Below are 26369 nucleotides of genomic sequence, written 5' to 3' on the forward strand. Positions count from 1 at the left end.
GTAAAACAGAGCTAATTCTTATTGAGTATTTAATTTAATTCACGTTTCTTTCCAACACTTTAGATTATTTGCATCAAAATGTTCCAATCTGCCAATAACAGAATATACTTATAATCAACACAGCAACCGAAATGAAATAAAGTGATTCATTTGTGCCCCATAAAAATCCTAAGCTAAATGTGTTCATCACCTCAATTACAACGTAGTAATATGTATGAGCCAAAATGATTTCATGCATCAATGTCTTCTGTGCAATTTAATCAGTTTTTCTAATTTACTTAATTTTATGCATCAAAGTGATTGCATCAAAAGAAGACACATTTTCCTATGAAACTTTGTAAGAAATGTGTATGACGTGCGGAGCTTGATAGTAGAGACGGTAAATTTCAATAATATTTTCTAAATCTTTATTAAGCCGAGTTTTTCGTCTACAGGTAGCTGGGAAATGCGTATACAGGGCCTGATTCTGGTTCACTTGCAAAAGCAAATTCTCTCTCTAATGGACAAAACCATGTGCACTGCAGGTGGGGCAGATGTAACATGTGCAGAGAGAATTACATTTGGGTGGAGATTGTACTTCAAACTGAAATCTATATCGCAGTGTAAAAATAAAGCAGCCAGTATTTACTCTGCACAGAAACAAAATAACTCACCCAAATCTAACGCTCTCTGCACATGTTACATCCTCTCCACCCGCAGTGCATATGGTTTTATATATTAGAGAGAGACTTTGCTTTTGCAAGTGAACCAGAATCAGGCACAGAGTGTATGATTTGGGGGAAATACTGAATAGCATAGCTGGGGATTGAAGGGTCTATGTACTAAGGGGAGGGGGGGGGGGGGGGGGATCTCTAGGATCCGAACCTGCTCATCTCTACAAATAACAATAAAAAAGCGGACTTTACCTTATATTGCCACTTAGTGGGTATTAAGAGGGTGGGCAGATCACATGGGAGAAGGAAGCACATCTGTCATACAGATCTTTATATAAAATATCCATTACTATTCTTTACTGAAAATACAATGATGTGAATCCATGAAATAAAACAGAATTCTCCATCTTTTTCTAAGACTATTTTTCTCTGTAGAAAAATGAACTCAATTTCTTTCACCATTCAACTTGTATTGGAACGGTGTCCTGTGCAGGCGATGTCACTGAGAAATAACTGTTCACACAATAAGATATAAGTCTCTACAGATTTATGTTATGTAGCAAACATCCTGCTTGGGGCTGGGACTTTAATAACAGGAAACATATTTTAAGCAACTGAATTGTATCCTTAAGAAGTTGTAATACAATGTTGCTGGCGATTGTTTCCATGACTTAATAGATCCCTATATCCAATAATAGAGACAAATATTTCACAATCATACTACGCTGTCAAATTTAATTTGATATTCCTGCAATAAGAATTAATATATTACATCATTTATAATATTCCTGTAAAATTAATCATTCTTGTCTTTGTGATGAATGGAAACAAAGCATTAGATGGCAGATACAATCTCTGGCAAATAACCGCTATGTTACCATCCACTTATGCATCGTGCAATTATGAAGAGTTACTGTAGTTTAATAATACTTGCAGACTTACCATAGATATTTAATAAAGGAAAATATATTAAATCTAGTTATGTTAAAAGTAAAATATAAAAATATTATACATACTAATTTATGTAACATTCCCCTATAAAATAAATGTATTATTTTGTAATCTTCCCCTTATTATTCACATACAGTATGCTCACCAGCTCACATCTCCACCAAATGGTTATTGCTGGCAGATGCAGAACAAATTTGGGCGCAGACGGAGGCTATGTGGATCTGTCTCTATGAATTTCATTGGCTGTGACATTCCATTAGTTGTGAAGTGGAAAAATATGTAATTGCACCTGCATGGGTGTTCAACACTGCATCAGGCCCATTGGTAGAGAAGTTGGATTTAGTAATATAACTGACACCACAGCTTTCCTGCCAGGGCTGCCATCAGAAATTGTAGGGCCGGGGACTGACAAAATCCTGGGCTCCCCCTCCTCCTCCCCCAGTGCATTACAATTACAATACATAATTACCTTTAGAGGCTTTACCAGGTCACACGCTGATCCTCACTCAGGATAGCAGAGGCGGCTCCTCGTAGGGATGGCCAATTATCGATGGTTGAGACCTAGGGTGAGATTTAATAGGATGAGAGATTCAGAAAGTGAGAGATTTGGTAAGAAATCTCCAGTTTTTTTTACAGCGGCAATCATTTACACTTCAAAATCAAACTGGTTTTGCAGTGTAAATGATTGCTGCTTTAAAAAAACTGGAGATTTCTTACCAAATCTCTCACTTTCTGAATCTCTCATCCTATTAAATCTCACCCCTAGTGTCTGTATGGGGTGCTGCCAGTGCAAGGCACCGGAGCGCTCCACGGGAGGGGTAGTGGGTGAATCGGCGGCGGGAGATGCGTCTTGCCCCAAGGGGGGCCAGTGGGCGGTGGTTGGAGAATGATGTGTCGCTCCACGGGGGGGGGTTTGCACATGGTTTTGTCCATTTGAGAAGGAATTTGCCCTTGCGAGTGAACCAGAAGAAGGGCCTTGGTTCCTGAACCTCTAATTAAATATAACATCATCAGGAACTGGGTTCCTGAACCTGTTCTGGCCCAAGATGTACTTTTCATAACATAAGTTTTATTTTAAAGTCACCTGTGAGTGCCTTTTTTTTTCTAAATACAATATATACGTCTCTCTCTCTCCCTCTCTCTCTCTCTCTCTCTCTCTCTCTCTCTCTCTCTCTCTCATTTTTATTTAATTGACGTACCCCCATGGTGTTCCTGGACCTATTTTTCCAGAAAAATAGTATTGAATATAACTATAGGTGATCAGGTGTTTCAATAATATACTGTGTACTCAAATATAAACAAAATGGATAAATGTTATTAAAATATATAATCTACAGGACAGAGGGTCATACAGCCATACTGTGGCCCTTATTCTGATTGACGCGTACTTTTCCGCATACTTTCGGATCGCGTCTTTACGGCGTCTGCGCATGCGTGGAGAACGCCACGCGCATGTGCCACGCCTTGACTCCGTACCTGTTCGGGCAAATCCCGTACAAAACTGTTCACCGCAATCAGTCGGGAAATATGGGCGTATTATGGGCGTCATGCGGAATGACACATGGGCATAGTTTCAAAGTGGGAAAAACTGGGAGGAAACATGGGCGGACACGGGGGAGTACACTTATGTTGGGGGGCGTACATTCGGATAGCACTCCGAATGCACGCGACCAAAACCGATAGAAATGTGCGGTGTCCAAAAGGCTACTATTGCTTTGCGGACACCACTCGTTCCTGCGGTAGGCGAACGGACCGCCTAATGACTACAAGCATTAACACCTGAACCCAATAGAATCGACTCCTTTACTCATTACTCACTAATAGGACGCTTGTCAGTGCTTTAATTGAAACCATTGCACTTCAATTGCTGTAAGGGTTAATGTGTGCAATGCATGTGTTAGGCATGCTTGTAAGGATATATTGGCATCTAATTGATTCCAATTCCAAATAAGCATTTTTGTATGAGGATAGGTAATTGAATAAGTGGGTCATGTGATGTATTGCAGAATAGACATAATAGTGGGTTGTTTGGCGTAAATACACCGCTTACGAGCAGTAGCACCGATTGGCTCCCGTTCGGATGCGGTATTCCCGTGCATACTCTGTAATACTCTGTAATACCGTGCAGAATCGGAGTGTTTCTCCCGCACACGCATGGTTTGTATGTCGTCCGTAAACACGCCCTGTTCTTAAAGAGTGAGTCCGTCCGAATGCGGAGGACACGTGGGCGTTTCTACGGACGATGGCCGCACGCGGCAGAACACCGTGGCGTGCGGGCCGCACCGTAAGAATGCGGGAATATCCGCACCGATCAGAATAAGGGCCTGTATGAGGATTTGTAAAGCTAGTTTGGTTTCCTGCCCCCCTGTATAAAACATAGTCATGGTATGGCCTTGCTCTTTTTTTATGGTCAATGAATGCATCATTGACTTCCTTAGTTATACATACATACTCTAGTTACCTTAATTTAAAATCACGTATTTCTTGGACACAGCCTCTGTACTATATATTTGACTAAAGTGGAGTGGTACCACAGCTTCATTGGAAATTCACGGAAATTCAAGCGAAAGTGCAATCTGACCCACTTAATCTATATATAGAAATTACATTACTATGTTCAGCTATTACACACATAATTTATAATTTCACGTCTAGGTAAATTTCACATCTTCTGTAAAATGGATAATATATACATTTAGATAAAAATAATTTGTAAAAAAAGTTCAGTTTGTTAATATACTGTATACAGTATATCGCTTTTTTCTCTATCTACTCACTGCGTTTGTGCCATACAGTTACTGGAGCTATCTTGTTTGTCTGCCAAAGGAGTATGTGAGCAGAAGGACCAATCAGAACTTGCAATCATTGAAATTGCGGCCTCTGATTGGACCATCTGCACATGGCCGGATCCAAGGAGGAGTGACAGGGGCGATCATTCATGGGCCCCCACACATTAGAGGCCCCATACATATAAATCAGAGCACAACATGATTTAACTGTTTCTCCGATTTCTCCACTACACAGTGGCTGCCAGAGCCACCCAATGAGGTGCTGCTGAAGTCACTGCCAGCCTCTTGTGAGATTGTAGAGTCACTATCGTGGCCGCTGGAATTTCTGTGACTCCAGGAGCTAAGAATGAGGAGGCACATTTTCTCAGCTTATTCCTCAGCAGAGCCGGCAGTGTGTGACTGGCTGGCAGCGGGCTTACAGCTGTGTGGCATATCAGTTATTGTCATTCAATCATTAACAACAGCACTATATACTATTCTCCATTAGGTAAACTCCTTTATTTAACTACTAATATTTTGTGAACCACCTTTCGTAATCTTATGATGTCTGTCCATTCAAAGTATATGTTCTTTAATTTTTTTTAATTTGTGAAAAGTCCCAATTTCTTCCCGTTTTTGTTAATCCATTACTTATGTTGTTCTATTTTCTTAGAATTAATGCACCAAAGATTCATTGGTGCATTCCAAGAAAATACTTTTGACCATGTTGACTTTTTGGCCATGTAGATCTTTTCCCTGTTGACCAATAGTTGTCGACCTTTTCACTGTTGACCGAGACACTGTAGATCTAATGACTGGTTAACCTATAGATACACTTCCTATCAGGCAAATTTGAGAATATTTGCATGGAAGCCAGGGCCGTAGAGGATATTGCCAAGCCGAGTGTGGGGTGTGGCCTAATCAGGGCATGGCCATGCCCCCTATAAAAATGATCTGAATATTTGCATGTGTCAAGCAGCCACACAGGAGACATACAGTATGTCCCCCTTGACAGCCAGAAGCGTGGACTGTCCCCATTATTGCAAGCAGCATTACATTGTGTTCTACAACAGCATCTAATGGTGGGCTCTGGATGCACTGGAGTCTGGTCCCCTCCTGTAACCAGACGGCAAGCAGAGTGGAAAGGGTAACCCTGGGGTCCACCCCTGTGGCCAGGTTGTAGGTAGAATGGAGGGGCAGTCCTGGGGTCACCCCTCCACTTTAGCAGAGCTGGGGACTCCCTTAATACTGCATTTAAAAATGCATTATAACAAAAATGTACCTCACAAAATATATATTTAATGTACAAATTTCCTTCTGGGGAGAATGTTTTCAATTTCTTGGCGGCTCAGTTTTATTAGTGCATCACATCTTTCTCTATGTAGATATACTAGGTGCACTGTAAGTTAGTGAGACGTATTGATGACAGATCTGTCATGTCTGTCTGTCATGTCTGTCCTGCTTTCCCTCCCATGTGCATGTGGAATAGTTGGCATCACAACCTGCAACAGATAATCATTTTCAAACTGGAGATTTCTACCATGTGTTCACTCTTTTAGTTTCACCACATGCTCGTGGTGGTATTGTTTATGGCAATGGGCGCCAACATCAAAGTGCATCAGTCATGCAGATGTTTTCTAAACGACGTACCATAAAGCGACCCCTATTTACACTTCTTCTGTGTGGTGTTTTCTGCTGCGCGTCTCACAAAACACGCCAGCCCTAGTTACATGCCGCTGGGAAAGTCAATGCACTGAAGTGGTGTCTCCAGGTGGTTGATTATGTTCATTATTTGCTGTCCAAAAGACCTCTGCTGTTGATTGACCTTTGCTACCTGAATCGCTCTTGTCAAAACCAGCTAAAGGTAAGTGTCTGAAAATAAAAACACAGATTGCAAAGACTAATTAAGGAATAGCTCAAAAAAACAAAAACCTTTTTTTCTTATATGTAACATCACATAGACAGACAGTCAGAAGTGCGTCCTCTAATGTAAAATATGGATGTCATTGTGCACTTACATCAGGTTTTCGGTCATCTATACACAACGGACTAGGAATCAACATGACCGACAGCTGCTCAACAAACCCCTCCATACTGTGCCCACACGCACATCTAAAGTTGCTCAGAGCACATTCTGAAGGAAGTGGGTGGGCAGCTGACATCCGGTGATGTCAGATACCTGCCCCTGGCACCCACGTCACCTGGCAATCTCCATGGAACACCCAGAGTTTTCATGAGAACGCCCACGAAACGCTGGGCGTTGCCATGGGTGAGTCCCCCGCAATGATGGGTGCATGCACCCTGGGACCAATCTGTTCGCCGTGGACGCACGCACCCTGCGCATCATGTGCAGAATTTGCATGCAAATGAGGTCCAAAGTGGAGAGAGACTGGGAGGGGTATTCAACCCAGGCCAAATTTTTCATCAGGCGAAAAAAAAGGCAAAGATTCTCCTATCAGTATTTAGTGATAGGTGTTTTCGACAAATTTTCAGTAAGTTTTCGCTCATACCATTTCCCTTTTTTTGGGCAAATCAGCATGGGCGAAAACGGCCACAAAAATGGGTGAAAATGTCTGTGAACTTTCAAAAACCATCTGAATTTGTGCCAAATTCACAGTTTCATGTGGTTTTCGATGATGCTGGATTTTTCACTCATGCAAAATATTGGGGTAGGTCAAATTCACCCTAAAAATGCGAAAAAATAGCACAAAGTTTCCAAAGACAACTTCGCTAATCATCCACTAAAACTTTCCTGCCCTCTCCAAACCTTTCATTCTGATCCAAAATAGTTTAGACCAGATAAGTGTCTCCCTGTTGATGTAGTTGCTAAATCCTTGATGAGTCCCGGTACTAAAGTACTTTCATCAGAAGGGTCCGTTAGGTGACTGATTAACTAAACTATCTTTGAAGACTGTTGAGCCGCACTCGTTTATTACTAAAGTGGTGAGCCTTAATATACTGGATGATTGCCGCATGATTGGATGATGGTTTAACAATCTTTCATACTACTAACACACATATTGTACATTGTGTTACGATTTTTAACAGCGGTCCGCACAGATGTTTTTAGGGTGATACATGATAATAATAAATTGTGGAACTGAAAAACTTTCAAAGTGCAAGCCTCTGAATCATATTTTAGTGGTATAGGCAAAGGTAATATTAATTGTATGATAGCAAAGTGAGGTAATAATTCTTTTTAGACAGCTTTGGTTGTTTTTGTTTATTAACCCTCCAGTGATACTGGCTATAACATTAGTAATAGCGCACCAGCTAGTCAGTTCTGGGATTGAAAAATTACAGGAGCTGATTGGCTGCTGTGTTATCAACCTTGTGCTTTATCACTTCTCTTGGCTTAATACATTTGCCCCTGAGAATTATCCTGTATCCACTGCAAACCTGCTTGCTGGTTAGGTTGGCCTGGTAAGGGGTGACCATTACTGATTTCCTGTGCATACAACAGGAGCCACACAAATGCACAGATAATCCCTGTGATACTATGGGTCCCACCAAATGCTAGTTGTGATTTAACATTCTTTAAATATGTTACTGTTTTGCAAAGGGCTCTTGCTACTAGATGAATAGCAGAGCAATATATCATGGAAAGTACTTACATTTTATTCTGTAAAAGTTACAAATTTCTATCAAGTTACTTGTCAGGTAAATTAAAGGAAAATGCTAACGCTGGAATATTACCTCGCTATGTAAGAGATTTCTCAGACTGCAACTGTGTCACATGACTTGTTCACTTATCACAACTAACCAGATGCATGATGTTATCTTAAATATATTGAAAATGTTGGAGGCAGTAAAATGTAATCCTCACAGTTGTCATTTTGTCTTTTAAACAAAGCACAGAAACAGCTTAAAAATCCAAACAAAGCTGTGTAAAAAATCCACATGGCATTTAGCTTAAATTGTCTGATTACTTTATCATTGAGATCTCCCTGGGATCACTACAAATCCCAAAGGTCAACACTACTAGAGGATTAAAAGCAGATTAAAGCAGGAAAAATTGGCAATTATAAACACCGTACAGCTCATCCGTTCATCAAAGGAGGCTTAGCAAAATCTTTATATGATTCTTGCATGATTCAAGACATTCTCTGAGCGTCCTTCATGTAAAAATAAGAAATAATCTGAATGTTAAAGAATTGGTACATTTATTATTAACTGGAGTTATGAGATGCACATAGTAATCCGGTGCTGAGTAATTACAGAAAGGAGCAGCAACGTGTCGCTGACCACAGACACATCATCATCATTATCATCCGATGGAATTTAATCGGATGAGAGATTCAGAAAGTGAGAGATTTGGTAAGAAATCTCCAGATTTTTAAAGCGGCAATCATTTACACTGCAAGATCATACTGGTTTTGCAGTGTAAATGATTGCCGCTTTTAAAAAAAAAAGGAAATTTCTTCCCAAATCTCTCACTTTCTGAATCTCTCATCCTATTTAATTTCACCCACAGTGTCCAAGGACAACCCATTCTGTAAACGGAGATAGCAGTGAAAAGCAATGGTATCATTGATAAACGGCTTTTAACTGCTACATGAATAGACACCAGAATCGTCCCAATCCACAGTGCGATATTTGAAAACATCACATCAATATATCAATTATCCCATGCAGGGACAGAGCTTGCGAGAAAGCTCTGTTCCTGTGAATGCAAGCCAGAGCCCCCCATCGTGACTTCCCATACCCACCATGCCACTGCTTATACTCCCCAGGACCCAGGGACCTTTTATCCTTTAATACATTTAAGTGAAACTAAAATAGTGTGAAAAAGGCATAACATTATTTCAGTAAGCATAATGTAAATAGATCTGCAACCTATGACCAGACACAGTTTGTCTGACAATTGCATCACGATGCCCACCATCTTTACTGCCCATAATGAGAGTCTGTAGACATTCCTAGGTATTAAAAACCTGTGCCTGGTTAGATACAGGGATTATCCTGTAAAATGTGACATCAGAATTAGGGGCATACCAATAAACAAGAGATCTTAGCGATCATTTTACATAGTAAAGAAGGCATTGCTAATGACTTTATGTAGTTAATATATGGGTGTAAATGTATTAGTTTCTACGTTATTTATCCATATTTAACATTAAGGGTGAGATTTAATAGGATGAGAGATTCAAAAAGTGAGAGATTTGGGAAGAAATCTCCAGTTTTTTGCCGCTGCAGCATTTCGGGGCGCGGGGAGTTTGGCAGGGGGTATAGGGTGATGAGCCGTGTGATAGGGGGTGAGGGGGGGGGGTTGGCCGCCACCGGTGCCACTCACCTCTCTGCTCCCTGCTCCCTGCTGCAAACTGGCGCCCTCCAGTGGCCGACGCTCTAGGCAAATGCCTAGAGTTGCCTAGTGGTGGCGCCGGCCCTGAGCACTAGAGCGCACAGACTCCACTGCACAGCGCTCCTACGACTGCCAACAGGACTCCAGAGGGTAAGTGTTTCCAAAATGGGTGCAGTGTATGTGGTGCGGGCTCCCCTGGGACTCAGGAGCCCCTATGTACTGCGCACACTGCACCCATTATAGATACACTTGTTCCTCTTGTAGTGATGGATATTTATATACATTTTCCTAAATATTGACAGATGTGAGTGTGTACGACTTATGCTGTTCTTGCGCTTATTTATTAAACAAAATTTGTGACCTTTTAACTTGCATTAAATAAATAAATTGATGTCACTCAGAAAATTCTTATCAGATCCCTTTAAAATGCACACTAATTATTCATTCTGGAACAGTATGTAACAATAGGTCATGCACAGCATGCAAATATAGATGGAAATACAGACTACACAGACAGATTGCTTCTCGTTAATCTACATGTAAAAATATTACTGTAATCATCATTATTATACTCAGACTTTAAAATCAGAAACCTTAATGCAAATGTTCAAATACATATATTTCTGTGTAATGATCTCTAAATCATCTTGACTTTGCCGTAAGCTTACATACATTAGATAGAGAGGCCGATGCTCTAGGTCTTTTAGCTAGGATTAGGTGTATACACTGGTATCCTATGGCTGATCAACCTGGTGGTCTGGGCATGAGGCCAGCTACCTGAACCCAAGCTGCTACAGTATGTGCCCCTGTTGCCACCTGAGCCAAGGTTACATGAAAAGGCATTGGTGATGGCTAGCACCTTTACACGTGATTCAGAGATGAGCACTATTGCATCATAGCTGTTAATTCATAAGCAGGAGCCGAGCAAAATTCTGCTAATGTCACTTATATCTAAATTTGCGGTGAGAAGCCCACCGGTGGCTTTGAAATTCCAGTAGGTGGGTACAGATGAGCAGGATTTGTCATAGATCAGTTGATTATCAATGTTCTAAGTAACCCTATGGTTTCACAGCAGGAACACAAAAAGTAAAATATCAGAGACATTGCAGCACATATGAACTCGCAATCACAGCCTCAAACACACCCCAAAATGGTTGTAAAATGTTTGTGTTTTCAGGGATCTAAAGCATTAGCATATTTTCACACTTATGCTACATACAGGATAGCAGCAGCAAATGCATTGCACTACATCTCTGAAACGAGTCTTCTGATTGGTTGCTATGGCCAGGTTTAATACATCTCCCCTCTAGCAAGATAGAGCTCCAGTCTGTGTTCTCTAAACAAAATTAATGCCATACAAATGTATCACGTAAGGCCCCCATCCAATAGTGCAAGGTATTGCAAGCAGTACCTTGTACGTGATACCCCATCAACTCACCTGGCAGCTCCTGGGTGGAGGAGCTGCTGGACCACATACGATACATCATAAACCATCCTTTTGCATACAATGTATTGTATGCGGTCCCAGTCATGGCTATGGGATATGATAGATCCTTGTGGCAGCCTGTAAGATTTGCGATTGTGATGCAATGTGCACGAGAATGCATCTCGCATCACAATTGCAGGAAAGGACATGCGATGTGACACTTTTCATGAGATCTGTCATAACAATTCAACAGAGTCGTATGACAAGTGTCCATATTGCACAAGTGAATTGGGGACTTTTCTTGTAACAAAAGTCTGCAAAGCACTAAACAACAACACTGCAGGGATGTGCAGTCAGGGGAGGCAATGCCTCCCCTGTCATTAATAAGTAACATAATAAAATAATACAAAGAAAATACTAAGTATATGCTTATTCTTATTTTTACCCCGTTTTTTCCCTATTGATTTCAGAGGCAATGTGGGAAATTTACTAAGATGTGTATTCTACTTCACATGTGATGTTGCTATGGGCAACCAATCATAATCTACTTCTTATTTATTTAGCACCCTCTAGAAGATAGTAGACAAGATCTGATTGGTTGCCCATAGCAACATCACATGTGAAGTAAAATACACATCTTAGTAATTTTCCCCCAATGCCTCCAGCTGACAATGTTACTGTTCCAGAAAGATACAGTAGTTGTAATTATCTATTTTCATCCATTATCTTTGACTGAATTAAATGTGGGCCAATCAGTGCTCAGGGGTGGGACTTCTGTGTGTTCGGGGCAAAGTCCCGGCACCTTGAATAAAAAAAAAAAAAAAGGAAACATCAGTTCTTCTTTGCCATCGATGTAGGGAAAACATCTGGTTCTACCACATCAATCTCAAAAGAATTCAACATCGGCCATAAAGCATTGATTATTTGAAATGGCCATCCCTACTGGCAGGGAGATCTTGTGTCCCCTGGCCGGCACCGTGAACCATGGACAAGAGGTCCGCCATAACCATACAGCACCCTGCTCAAGGGGATATCGAAGCCAATCAAAATCAGAGGCTCTCCTGCACTGCTGGCACCAGTAAGTCAGTGTAAGCTCAGCTCCAGGGGACTTTTAACACTCCAAAATTTTTATTAATGTTATATATTTTTTACAGATGTCCACACTATTTTATCATTCATATAGTAGTGTTACCTCTAAGCTTCTTTTGCAGGGTGCCATACCCTGCCCATTTTTAAAACCTCAAAATGCACCTGCCCTTTTTGTGTGTGGCACTTTGTGCCATTAAGATTCACCCCACCGTGCTGACATGCCGCTGAGAACTTTCGGTGTGTGCCATCATGTGTAATTGGCATTATGGTGTGTGGTATAATGTGTAAGAGGCATTACAGTGTGTGCCATAATGTGTAATTGTCATTGCAACAGAATATGTAATAGGCATAGCAGAGTATGACAATGTTTAACGGGCGTAATCCTAGTGCAGTGTGTCATTTTTTATATATATTTTTTTGTTTCTAACGTAAATTTCCCACCTGATTGAAAAAAGTGCCCTGCCCGGTAGTCAGTACCCTGCCTGGTGGTCAGCACCCTGCCCTAAATAAATCCTAGAGTAAACAATAATATAGATAATACATCTATATATAGATATACATCTATCTCATTATGGGGCCCATTTATTAAGGATCGATGAACCGATCGCATGCATGCATAATCATGCACACACCAGGACAGGGCTCAGAAAGGGTGCGTTATGGTGCTGAAGTGCATGTATATATATGAGGATACACAGCACACAGCTGGAAAGCTACAGCTACCTGTGGGCACAGCGGAGCAGCTCCCCATAGCCAGTGCCTCACCAACCACTGACCTCACCACACATCACTGCAGCACTGTGAAGTAAAGATGAACCAGTTTGCACTTGGGAAAACACCAGATGCATTTACTGTCCTGTGTCTGTCATGTTTGTGAGTTTGCATGATGTTAGTCACATACTGTAATAATTGGCAATATAAAAATACCTTCTGATGTCTCTAAGCGGGATGCAGTTAAAATCCCGGCGGTCGGGATCCCGGCGTTCAGAATCCCGACGCCGGAATCCCGACCGCCGAAATGCCGACACATTCTCCCTCCTGGGGTGTCCACGACACCCCTGGAGGGAGAATAAATTAGTGTGCCGAGCGTATCGAGGCACCGGGCCCGCTGCGTGGCGAGCGCAGCGAGCCCGCAAGGGGGGGCGATCCACGTCCCCCCCTTGTCGGCATTTCGGCTGTCGGGATTCCGGCGTCGGGATTCTGAACGCCGGGATCCCGACCGCCGGGATTCAATACTGGATCCCTCGAAGCAGCAAATACACAATCTATTTCACAGAGCACTGCTACCTTGTATTTAAGAGGAGTGAGGTCAAAATAGGCCATACTAAATACAATGTTAAATTTAGTATGAGATTTTCTCACAGAAGTGCCTTAAGATACAAAAGGGGGAAGGAAGTATCAAAGTGCGACTTATTGTGTCATTCTAAAACCTGCGTTCATCAGATGTGAGTTCCAAAAAAGTCCTGTATGGATGGAATCATATTCGCTGTGTGATGGTTTTATAAGGAGGAAATCGCATGCAGAATATAGCAAAATGCTGCTTTCCAAACAGAACACCTTGCAAAGACTGTTCCCACGGAATACACGCGGATGATCAGCAGTGACCTATTATATTGTTTGCTATGAATCCAATTTTGACTCATGTATAGTTAGGATAACACTGATTAGGCCTTTTCTTGTTGTCAAATGTATGCTATATATAAAGTTTTAAATGTCATAATACTGCATTTACAATTTACAAAATACCCCAGGTTATTATTTCACATGAACACATAGCAACCTGGGATACCTGATTCAGACATGATTGCAGGACTGCTAATCTTCAGAGCCCTGTGATCAGATAGCTGCCGACCTGCCAGATTTTAGCTGGATTTTCTATTCCCTGCAAATCCATTCGCAAGCCGCTCACCATCAAATGAATGTGTGTAGCCCAGGACTTACTAGGCGGCTGCCATAGAATCAGGCTGATGGAGGCCGCAGCTGAGGTCATACGCCCTCCTTGAAAACTCTTGGGTACACCTGTATTTTCCCTGACATGCCCAGTAAACAGCCAGTTACCACCCCAAACACAGACTTCCTGTCAATCCCCTTTACGAATTGATAGCAGCGAAAAGAAGTAGCCGGATTTCCTCACCACGAAGCCTCGCGCATGTGTACCACAGTCTATCCATAATGAGCCGGGCTGCAAAATCGCAGTCGTACCATCAGGTCTGAATCAGGCCTATTGTGCAGTGGAAACACCACACATCAAGCAACCTGGTCAACCTGGCTAGCAGGTAGGGATGAACACAGATTCCGCCCACCTCGTGGTGCAGTGTAAATGGGTAACCCTAGTGCATGCGACCTAGTACCCTTTCACTGCAAATAAATAGTCCTGACATGGGGCCTTATTCTGGTTCACTCTTTCTGACAAAATCCTTCTTAGATGGACAAAACCATGTGCACTGCAGGTGGGGCAGATGTTACTTGTGAAGTGAGAAGGTGGAACGAGGGCTGTATAAGCCCAAGTGTAGTTAAGGGACTGTGAATTTGTGCTTGGTTCAAATAAAGTTGTTGTAATATGACTAGGCATAGAAGGAGGGGTTATGCAGGGCGGGAAGCCCCACCAATTAGAGTCCTGGGGGGTGTCACCCTTGAGCTAGGGTATATAACCTGGATAGCAGGGTATAACAGCCCTCTTTGAGTTTTGATCTGCGTGGGATCTACGTGCTCAGAGATAAGTGTCAGCGCATAGCTAACTAAACACCTTAATAATGTCTGGTCGCCCCAAAAGGTCCGCTCCACCGCCCCGCTGGCTGGCGGATGCGGTGTGCTCGCTCAGCCATGTCCCTGGTCGCGGGGGCGGCAGAGCTTACAGGCCTGTGGCCTCCGGCGGCATGGAAGCGGGAGCGCGGCCTGACTCGCCGGCAGGGAGCGGGGGAGCAGGGACCAGCAGCCAGGTTGGCGAGGAGGCGGACAGGCTTGTCCCCCCTCCCGCTACAGCAGCGGGTCTGGAGGAAGCGCACGGCGCTCAGGGTTCGCTGGGCGTTGAAGCGTGCGCGTCAGGTAGTGACGCGGGAGGCGGGGAGGAAGCAGAGACGCTCCCTCACCTCTCCGTGCCTGCGCTGACAGGCGCGCCAATTGACACGGCAGCGGGGGTAGTGGTGGGTGCCGACGACGGCAGCACGTCACATACGGCGCCCATTCCTATTTTGTTGGGGACTCCTCAGAGAGCTGGGCACGCTGCACGGGATGGGACACCCGTGCAGCAGAGCGGCGATGGTCCAGGTTCAATAAACTTACAGGATGAAAGCGGAGCACCCCCTCCCGCTGGTAGTAACCATTCAGTGGCTGGGTTACAACACTCTTTGGTAGCAGATAGGGGGATGAGTACGCCCATTGATATTATGGAGGGTGAGTTGCCCAGACAGACGCAAGGGGAGGTGGAGCACACACGTCAGGGTAGGGGGACGAGCCCCTTAATTCAAATCTCAGGCGGTCCCCCGTATGGGAGCGGCAGGGATGATGGGTGCAGGCCATGGGACAGGCAAATGACACAGGTTAATGAGGGGGCCTATAGGCAAGGAGCAACCCACCTGCAGCCAGGCGGGCGGTTTTATGACCACCACATGATGGGTCAGCGGGGGCAGGCACAGAGCGGCTTTTTCCCACCCTGGGCTCAGGGATATGGGGGACAGGCACAACCTATATTACCTCCAGGCCCATACTTTAATACTACAGCGGAAGGCATGGTTAATTCATTCCCACAGCATTTTGCTTGGGGTCAGCAAGGTCAGGGTCAGTGGCCCAATCAAGCACCAGTTTTTGGGAATTACGGCGGGACCCAATACCCTTATTGGGGATCGGGGCCCGGCCATTCCTTTAATCAGGGGATGAATCAGTATAATCATCCAGCACCCCAGGGGCCCTATAATCCGCCACATTATCCTATACAGCCGTATGGGGGCTGGGCTCAGCCGGCACGTGAGGGTACAGTGTTAGGTCACAGTGTTCCAATTAGACAGAATGGAAGGATAGGGGAACCTCAGAGATCGAGGGCTCCTTTTGTGGTATCACACGCAGCGTCAGAGACGCTTGAGGGTCAAGCGCAAGCAGCGTCAGGTTCCAACCAGTCCATTAATGATGGTTCTATTATTCCAGTTGTTGAGTCACTTCCCACATCACCGCGGCTGCCGAGAGAAGTGTCGTCAGGCGAAGCACCTGCATCGATGCACGTATCACAATCTACGCCAGAGGAAGTCACGCCAGTTGCACAGAAGGCTGGGAAGGAGAGCGGAAAGCTCGACAAGGGGAAGGTCACCGAGAAGGCGGTAGCCGTCGACGAGGGGGGTGCTGCATCCCTGGAAGTAGTGGATGACGAGGAAGAATCCTCTTCGGGTGAGTCAGTGTCTTCTGCTTCATCAGGCGATAGCGACGAGTCTGGCGCTGAGAAAAGGCTGCGTAAGCTTGCCAAACTAGTAGCTAAGCAAGTGGCAAAAGAGGTTAGAGGCAAGAAGCGCAGGCGAAAGAATAGCCCTGTGGTGGCAGGGGGAGCAACGGGTGATGCATCTCATTGTTCCAACACTGCAGTAGCCAGAGGGCTTAGAAAAGGGGTCAAGGAGAAAATTAGAAAGGGCAAATTTGTGGACCTTTTCACAATCACTACAGAGATGAAGAAGGATTTTGAAAAGGTCAAAAAGGCCTCGCCCAGTGGCGAAGCTTCTTTCAAGGGATTTCATAATTGGTTGAAAGGTTTTCTGGCATTTACATCATGTTACCTCTCTATCAGGCCGACAGAATATCTGAACATCATTAGATACCTTCATCTTATTAACGAGACGTTTATGAATTATAAAGGCCCGGCATGGAGGGAATATGATGAAAAATTCCGGCTGTGCCATGAGGGCACACCCATCATACCCATGGGTTCAAAACATGTGGAGATTTGGTGGGAGGTGATAGGTAAGAGTCAGCCCATGACAGAGTCAGCTGGGAAGAAGTCCTTTCAAGGGGGTAAAGCGTCGGGTAAATCTGGGGGGAAGGGGCGATGTTTCGCCTTCAATGATGGGAAATGTGATAGGGGTGCAAAGTGCCGATTCAAGCACGAATGCAAAATATGTGGAGCGGGTCACCCGGCCAAATCCTGCAGGAGCAGCAAAGCAGCAGACACAGGAGAGGGGACATCTGGCGCTAAGTAAAGCCAAGTCACCTATTAATGTCAGGCAGCTGGAGCAATATTTAAAAAATTACCCAAATAAGTTGGATGTTAAGTTTTTGTTAGAGGGTTTCTCGTTTGGTTTCCGCCTTCCCATCCCCGACACGTTCTTTACGTCCACAAACAGGAACCTTAAATCGGCCAGGGAATTGCCTGGAGTGGTTAAAGAAAAGGTGCATTTAGAAGTTAGGCTGGGCAGGATGGCAGGGCCTTTTGAGGCCCCGCCTATACCGGATTTATGCATATCTCCACTAGGAGTTGTGCCAAAGAAAGACCCGGGAAAGTTTCGCCTAATACAGCACCTGTCTTACCCCCCCGGCAATTCCGTGAACGACGCCATTCCAGAAGAATTGGCGAGCGTGCGTTATCAGTTGTTTGATGAAGTTTTGAGTTTAGTCAAGAGTTTCGGGCCTAGGGCTCTGATGGCAAAACTAGACATAGAGTCAGCCTTCAGACTCCTTCCATTGCATCCGGATTCTTTCAAGTTTATGGGTTTCAAGTTGGAAGGGGATTTTTTTTTATATTGACAGGTGTCTGCCCATGGGTTGCTCAGTTTCCTGTGCTTACTTTGAGAGATTCAGCTCATTCTTGCAATGGTGCATCCAAAGTGAGGCAAAATCCAAAGGGGTTGCCCACTATCTTGATGATTTTCTCATTGTGGGACCAGGGGGCGAGGTCACCTGTGGGCGAACGCTAGACATAGCACTCAGGGTTTTCGATTCATTGGGGGTACCCATAGCTCATGAGAAGACAGAAGGACCGGTAACGGTGCTTTCTTACCTAGGTATCGAAATTGATACGGGGAATGGGTGCTGCAGACTCCCAGCAGATAAGGTGCATAGACTACAGGGGTTCATCCAGGACTGCATGGCCCAGAACAGGGTACAGCTGCGGACCGTCCAGTCCTTGCTAGGTTCCTTTAACTTTGCCTGCAGGGTCATTCCTATGGGTAGGGTTTTCTGTAGGAAACTGGAAAGGGCCACAGCCGGAGTTAGGAACCCCCGCCATTCAATTTGCCTGGGTAGAGAAATCAAGGACGATTTGAGGGTATGGCACGAATTTTTGAGCCAGTTCAATCATAACCTGATTTGGCAAGCAGAACCGGCCTCGAATGGAGAGCTGCAACTGTTTACAGACGCAGCGGGGTCATTGGGGTTTGGAGCTTACTTTGAGGGAGAATGGTGTTGTGAGAAATGGCCTCAATCTTGGTTAGACAGGGGATTCACTTGTAACATGTTATTGTTGGAACTTTTCCCCATCATCGTGGCTGTGGTACTATGGGCAGAACAGCTAGCAAACAAGAGCATAGTTTTCTGGTGTGATAACCTAGGGGTTGTGCATTCAGTTAACAATCAAAGGGCCTCGTCTCCAGAGGCTCTAAGATTGTTGCGGCACCTTATTCTAGTTTGCTTGAAGAACAACATCAATTTCAGGGCCAGACATGTACCAGGCGTAGAAAACGATATCGCAGACGCTTTGTCGCGATTTCAGTTTACTAGGTTCCGCGAATTGGCGCCAGCAGCTGCAGAGATAGGTCTAAGCTGTCCCAAATCTGTCTGGCAGGTAGTAGAGCCGGCATGACAGAGCTAGCGTGCCGGTCATTAGCGCCTGCTACTCACAGATCTTATGGAAAGGCATGGGAGGATTGGTGTAAATATCAGCAACAGCCGGAATCCAGGGGTAAGTCAGTTGATGACTGCCTCCTAGCTTTTGTATGGGAGCACTTTAATAACGGACGGTCCAAGTCGGCTATGGCGGCGGCTTTGGCTGGGATAGCATTTCACAGCAAATTGCGCAGGGTGCCAGACCCTACTAAATCATTTCTCATCAGTAAAGCAATGAAGGGATGGTCACGGGTGCAGCCGGTTCAACCGGACAATAGGCGGCCCTTGGATGAAGCCAAGTTACAAGATCTATTATCTGTGCTGGCTAAAGTTGCGGATACTGGATCGGAGGTAGCGCTGTTTAGGGTGGCTTTCGCTTGGGCGTTTCACGGGGCCTTCAGAGTCAGCGAAATAACATCACGGAATAAGAGGGTTAGCTCGGGGATTCTCAAGGACGATGTGGTGGTAGGCAAGGATCAGGTGCTCTGCAGGCTAAGGAGGTCAAAAACGGACCAGCAAGGCAGGGGCACCTGGATTACGTTAAAGCCACACGTTAACAAAATAATTTGCCCAGTTGCGTTAACGCAGGACTATGTCTCTGTGAGGCCTAGTGAGGCGGATCAATTCTTGGCGCATGCTAACGGGTTACCACTCACAAAATTTCAATTTGCTGCAGTAATGAAGAAGGGCTTAGCGGCGATAGGGCTACGTCCAGATGATTTCGGAACACATTCATTCCGGATCGGCGCAGCCACTTCAGCAGCGGTGGCAGGCTTGCCGCCAGAGGCTGTCAAGGCCGTTGGCAGATGGAGGTCAGACAGTTTTAAGAAATACAGATGGCGCCGGCCTTATTATTGCTGGCGGAGCGCCAGGACCGTGTCCCTGGCGATCCGCCAGCAATCTGGCGCTCTGGCTGAATGAGACGCTCGTGCGTATCCCACGCACGAGCGTCTCAATAGCCGGGCGGCGAGGCGGCGCGGCGGGTGCAGTCCTGCCCGTCTCCAGCTTCAGGGAGACGGGCAGGGCTGCGGGGGGCTGCGGGGGGGCGGTGTGGACCGGCGGGGACCCGGGGAAGCCGGCGGGGACCCGGGGAAAAGCACCGTCGGAACGGGACGCGCGTGCACCTCGTGCACGCGCGTCCCCTTCCGACATACAGATGGCGCGGGGCGGGGGATGGCGGGTGGCGAGTCCTCCGCCATCCCCAGCAAAGACAAGCCCGGCGCCATCTGTATGTGAGAATTGATATGCTTTAATGTAGAGTGTTTAGAATTTAAGTATTAGTTTAGAGTGTAGTATGCGCCTGTTGCGCGGGTCCAAAAACGCACAGTTTACAAACGGTTAGGGAATGATTAGCGTTCCGTAATCGGAGGTGTGGAGTGAATTTTTTGATTTTTCCTCCAGAATGTGCTTAATTCAATCTGGCCCCACCCTTACAAGCCTTTCTGGTGGTTTTTTAAGTTTTTCAACTCCACTTGGACCCTAGCCATATGTCATTTCAAAGTTTTCAATTAATAGAGTATAAGTTTGGATACTAACCTCTAGGTTTTTCCTTCCTTTGCAGCCCCATCCCCTCCCTTCGGTCCCTTGGGTGTAGTTTGGATAGTAGGGCACTCCTACATATTCTGGGCAGAGAAACATTTGGTAGCTAGAAGTTCGCCCGTGCTGGCCACTGCAAAAGCAGTAAGATGGATTGGAATAAGGGGCCTTCTATGGAAGAACTTGGCAGGCCTTTTAGAGAGAGAAGCCAGCAAAGGGGATAGGCCCGATGTTTTGATAATACACTTGGGAGGAAATGACTTAGCAAAGACTATCGGCATAGCTTTGAGAATTAGGATGGAGAAAGACTTATCAGCCTTATTGAAGAGTTGGCAGGGTCTACGGCTGGTATGGTCAGATATTATTCCCCGGTTCTGCTGGAGAGGAGCTCAGAACGTTGAAGCAATAGAGAGGGCAAGGAGAAAGCTAAATCACGCCTTAAGCAGGTTCGTGGTGAGTCGAGGGGGAGTTGCTGTTAGGCACCCCGAGATTACAAGAGAACACCCGGACCTATACAGGCCTGACGGGGTGCACTTATCAGAGGAAGGAATGGCTATCTTCTTGAGGGGAATCCTTAAAAGATTAGGCTAGCAGTTATTTGAGCTAATTGAATTGTTAGGGGATGGCGGGGCAATTGGCACTGAAAGATGAGTTGGTTAGGGTGCCACTTGCTGTGGCGGGTCGGCACCCTCGACCAGGATTCTAGAAGGGCGTCAGGTGGTCCCTGCGCGGTATTACCCCTCGCCTTGCCAGGAGGGCGGACGAGCCTCGACTCAACGCGGTGGGCGATGAACATTTAGGCGAAGATGTTCACGTCAGGCCTTAGAGGCGGGGGAATGTCCGCGCAGGGCGGGCTGTGCCTTTGGTAAGGGGTGTTTAAGAGGTTGGGAGCGACCTGGTCGTTGCCCTGGGCAACACCCCTGAACGGTCTTCGGTCTCAGGTGCCTGGTCCTTGCCATCCCCTTTTAAAGGGGTTATACCAGTTTTTCCTTGGTCTTAAATAAATAACTCTGACCGTTTAAACTGAGCTATCGGTGTCGCGTCTTTATTTTTAGATAAGTTGTGTCAGTGTGAAGTTATTTCTAGGCCAGTGAATGATAAGGTTAGAATCACAAGCAACATAATTCTCTAGGACACTTAGGTGGAACGAGGGCTGTATAAGCCCAAGTGTAGTTAAGGGACTGTGAATTTGTGCTTGGTTCAAATAAAGTTGTTGTAATATGACTAGGCATAGAAGGAGGGGTTATGCAGGGCGGGAAGCCCCACCAATTAGAGTCCTGGGGGGTGTCACCCTTGAGCTAGGGTATATAACCTGGGTAGCAGGGTATAACAGCCCTCTTTGAGTTTTGATCCCCACCCTCCCTTCCCTTGCACATCAAGGCGGTAGCCTTTAAAAAAAAAAATTCGATCTAATTGGCAGCAATAGAATTGGCGGGTCGGCACCCTCGACCAGGATTCTAGAAGGGCGTCAGGTGGTCCCTGCGCGGTATTACCCCTCGCCTTGCCAGGAGGGCGGACGAGCCTCGACTCAACGCGGTGGGCGATGAACATTTAGGCGAAGATGTTCACGTCAGGCCTTAGAGGCGGGGGGATGTCCGCGCAGGGCGGGCTGTGCCTTTGGTAAGGGGTGTTTAAGAGGTTGGGAGCGACCTGGTCTTTGCCCTGGGCAACACCCCTGAACGGTCTTCGGTCTCAGGTGCCTGGTCCTTGCCATCCCCTTTTAAAGGGGTTATACCAGTTTTTCCTTGGTCTTAAATAAATAACTCTGACCGTTTAAACTGAGCTATCGGTGTCGCGTCTTTATTTTTAGATAAGTTGTGTCAGTGTGAAGTTATTTCTAGGCCAGTGAATGATAAGGTTAGAATCACAAGCAACATAATTCTCTAGGACACTTATTAGATTTGGGTGGGGTTTTACTTCAAAGTGAGATCTATATTGCAGTGTAAAAATAAAGCAGCCAGTATTTACTGTGCACAGAAACAAAATAACTCACACAAATCTAATTCTCTCTGCACATTTTACATCTGCCCCTGCAGTGCACATGGTTTTGTCCATCTAAGAATGATTTTGTCAGAAAGAGTGAACTAGAATAAGGCCCATGGTTATAATGATACTTTAAGCATTTTAACTTTGCAGGCATTCTGGGCCAGATGTATCGAGCTCAAAAAGTGATAAATAACCAGCCAATCAGCTACTACCTGTCATGTTACAGGCTGGGTTTGAAAAATAACAGGTAGGAGCTGATTGGCTGGTTGTTTATCACTCGCCATCTTATCACTTTTTGAAGCTTGATACATCTGGACCATGGACCTGGAGGACGACACAGGACACCGGACACCAGGATAGAGGGCTACCTACAGGATCAAGAAAGGTAAGTATCAGTATGTGTGTAATGTATGTATTAAACTTTTATTTTCATTGTGTCAGTGTATTTATTGTACTATTTTTTTAACTGTGGAACTACAAGTGCCAGTGGGCCCTTTAATGCCCAGCAGGCTGGGACTTGTGGTTCTCCAAGTCCCAGCTTGCTGGGGAGGCTTGCTGGCACTTGTAGTGCCACAGTAAAAAACAATAGTTTAATCTTTTTTTTTTACACTTGAATCAGCCCGATGCCCACCGCCCAGGGGCATCGGGGACAGTACCAGGCTTCAGTCTGGTCAGGTAAGTCCTGGAGGGGTGGGACCCCTTCATTGGGGGAGTCCCCACTCCCCCAGGGCCCCTGGCCAGGCTGACTGGTCGGTAGGGATGAATGCTTTGGCCGGGGGGACTTGTATAAAAAGTCTCCCCCCCGGCTGTGGCATTACCCTGCTGGCTGGTTTTGCCTGGGGCTGGTTCTTAAAATACGGGGGACCCCTACTCATTTTGTCCCCCGTATTTTGGGAACCAGCCCCAGAGCAGGAGCCTGGGGCTGGTTGTTAAAAATCGGGGAACCCCTATTTGTCGGGTTCCCTGATTTTTAATTACCGGCTCCAGGCTCTGTCAGCCTGGTGCTGGTTACGGCTGTGGGGGGGACCCCACGCCGTTTTTTTTTAATATTTTTTTTTATATTTTTTTTACACTAAAGCCTGCACGGATCTGACTGATCCGTGCAGGCTTAAAGCGAATACGACAGGGAAAGCAGGGTGTATTTTCCTGTCGTATTTGCGTGGGTGTTTTACACCACTTAGCAGACGTATTATCAGTTCGGCTGCTTAGTACATCAGGAACCACCATTCTTTTGAATGGTGATTTCTGTCGTATTCTATCGATGGTGTAGACATTCGTATTTGTAAATACAAATACCAATGTTCCATCTTTAGGAATACGAATTGTTGTATCTTCGGGATTGTAAATCCCGAAAATACAAATTCGTAAAAAAAAGGTGTATTTCTCCCTACGAATACACCTTTTTTCTACGAATCCATTTTGGTAAATGTCCCCCTATATTACCACCACTACCCTGCACACACTACTGCTGCTACCCTGCACCCCACTCCACGCACATACTAACACTATCGCTGATACCCTGCACTGCCATCTCCCACGCTACACTACCACTGCTACCTTGCCCACACTATACAACCACCATTACCCTGCAAACACTACACTACTGCCGCAACCCTGCACCCCACTCTCAGAACACACTACACTACACAGCTGCTACCTTACACCTTCCTCACACACTACATTACTGCTGCTACCCTGCACCCCAAACACTATACTACTGCCACTACCCTACACCCCCCTCCCCGCACATACTACACTACCATTGCTATCCTACACCTCATACCCTAACCTACACCCCTGTCCCTGCACACACAACTGATGCTACCCTGCACCCCACTCCCCGCACACACTATACTTCTGCCACTACCCTACACCTCCTACCCTACCCCTCTGTCCCCACACACACAACACTACCGTTGCACTTGCTACCCTTCACCCCACTCGATGCACTCGATGCACCCCACTACCCTGCAGCAAACGTCACCACACTCTACACTGCTGGTAACCTGCACTCCACTGCCTACATACATTACACTACTGGTGCTAACCTGCACCCCTCTCGCCGCCTATGCTACATTACTCTACCACTGCAATGCCAAACACCCCCACAGCTGAGCTATTAATGCAGAAAACCCAGTGTGCAATACACATTGCTAATACGACAATAACCCCCTCCAACCCAGTTCACATTAGTATGTTACTGCCACCCCCTTCTGCAGAACACATTAACATGTCCCTCCACCCCCAGCACACATTATCATGTCCCCCCTCCCCAGAAGAGAGAGAGGAGAGGGAAGGGGGGAGGTGCTGAAAATTGTGTGTTGCTGTGTCTACTGTACAAAGGGGAGAGAAGAGAGAGAGGAGGGCAATGCTGCCGCCTGTCTTTAAAATTCAATGGCAGGAGTGGAGCAGTGAGGAGAAGGAAGGGCCCTAACACAGATCATGGTGCCTGCACTGCTACCGGTCACACTGTGTGACCGGCGCAGGGTGCGGCACCCGGCAGTCACTGCACTGCAGCGGAGATGCAGAGCGCCGGCCTATCCCTGAAGCAGCGTCCCGCACACTCCGCCAGTGCTGGCCTGCCCAAAGCCTCCGCTGGGTCTGTGGGCCAATAGTTATGCCACTGCCAGCGGGTGTCATCTGCTGCTCGTTGCCCAGGGGTGCGCACTTCCGGGTGCCCTGTGCTCCCCTGTCAGACACTAGAGGTGCAGTAGCCCCTCTAGCGTCTGTCCCCAATCAGGCGGTAGCTATCTTTGGAGGGGCGCAGGGTCTCTGTCTGTATGCGGAGAGACACTCTGTGCCCCTGAGGCACCGCTCCCGGCCGCAACAGAATTTAACTTTTTTTTTTCAAATTTAAATGTAAGCAGACGAGCTGGAGCTCCAGTGGCCTCCTGGGTGGGCGGCCTCCCGGGATTCTTCCCTGTAATTTTAGTGGCCAATCCGCCACTGCCCCTGTGCCTGGATCCCAGTATCGGCATTCTTGTGTCAACACAGTCACTGTCGATATGGTGACTTATTATTGTATGCATCCCATTAATTGCCAAGTATAGTAGTTCTGTTTGGGCAATGCTGCAGCAGACAATACAGATGGAGTGCCTCTCATGCAGCTCCAGGGCTTGCCAGAATGCCCCGCTGGCAAACGCAGATGGAGAGGCGCTGACTGGGACACACAAGCATCTCACACGAACACGTGTCCTAGTCACTCGGTGGTGGGGAGTGTAAACCCAGGGTTAGGGGAAGGGGAGGCGGCAAGGACCAGTGGGGAGGTGACGGAGTGTCTCATGTACATGCGCCCCAGGTAGCGGGGGCTGGCGGTTCCATCGCCAGGCGATTCTATCACCAGCCGCCGGCTGAATGAGCGGCACTACATCTATATTAGCAAAATCAATCATATGGATATATTTCTTATGGGCACAGGTATGGAAATTTGGCACATACCCCATGCAACAAGATTACAACGTGAGCACCTACTGTATCATTGAAAACTCTAAAAATGAAGAGACCATCCTGGCAACAGTATAAAAAAATCTGCACATTTGTATATTTAGTAGAAATACTGTAACACATTATTAAATGTGGGCACAACAATGCAAACTGCACTTACAGTATATACATTTTAATTTTATTCAGAACAACTAATTTACAATACTGTAGTACAGGAAATCGCAAAACAATAAGCTCTACAAATAGAAAAACACATGGTAGAAAAAGCAATTTTTCCCTTGAGAACTAACTAATCTAATGAATGACTGTAGATAACATAAGGGCAGTACATTTTGGTGGCTGCAGCTACATTGTTACATTGTTAAGACCCATAGACACTAGATGAGAAATGAAAAGATATTGCTCAAAAAGGGCCC

Source organism: Crinia signifera, chromosome 5 (assembly GCF_055691185.1).
Source record: "Crinia signifera chromosome 5, ASM5569118v1, whole genome shotgun sequence".
NCBI lineage: Eukaryota > Metazoa > Chordata > Amphibia > Anura > Myobatrachidae > Crinia > Crinia signifera.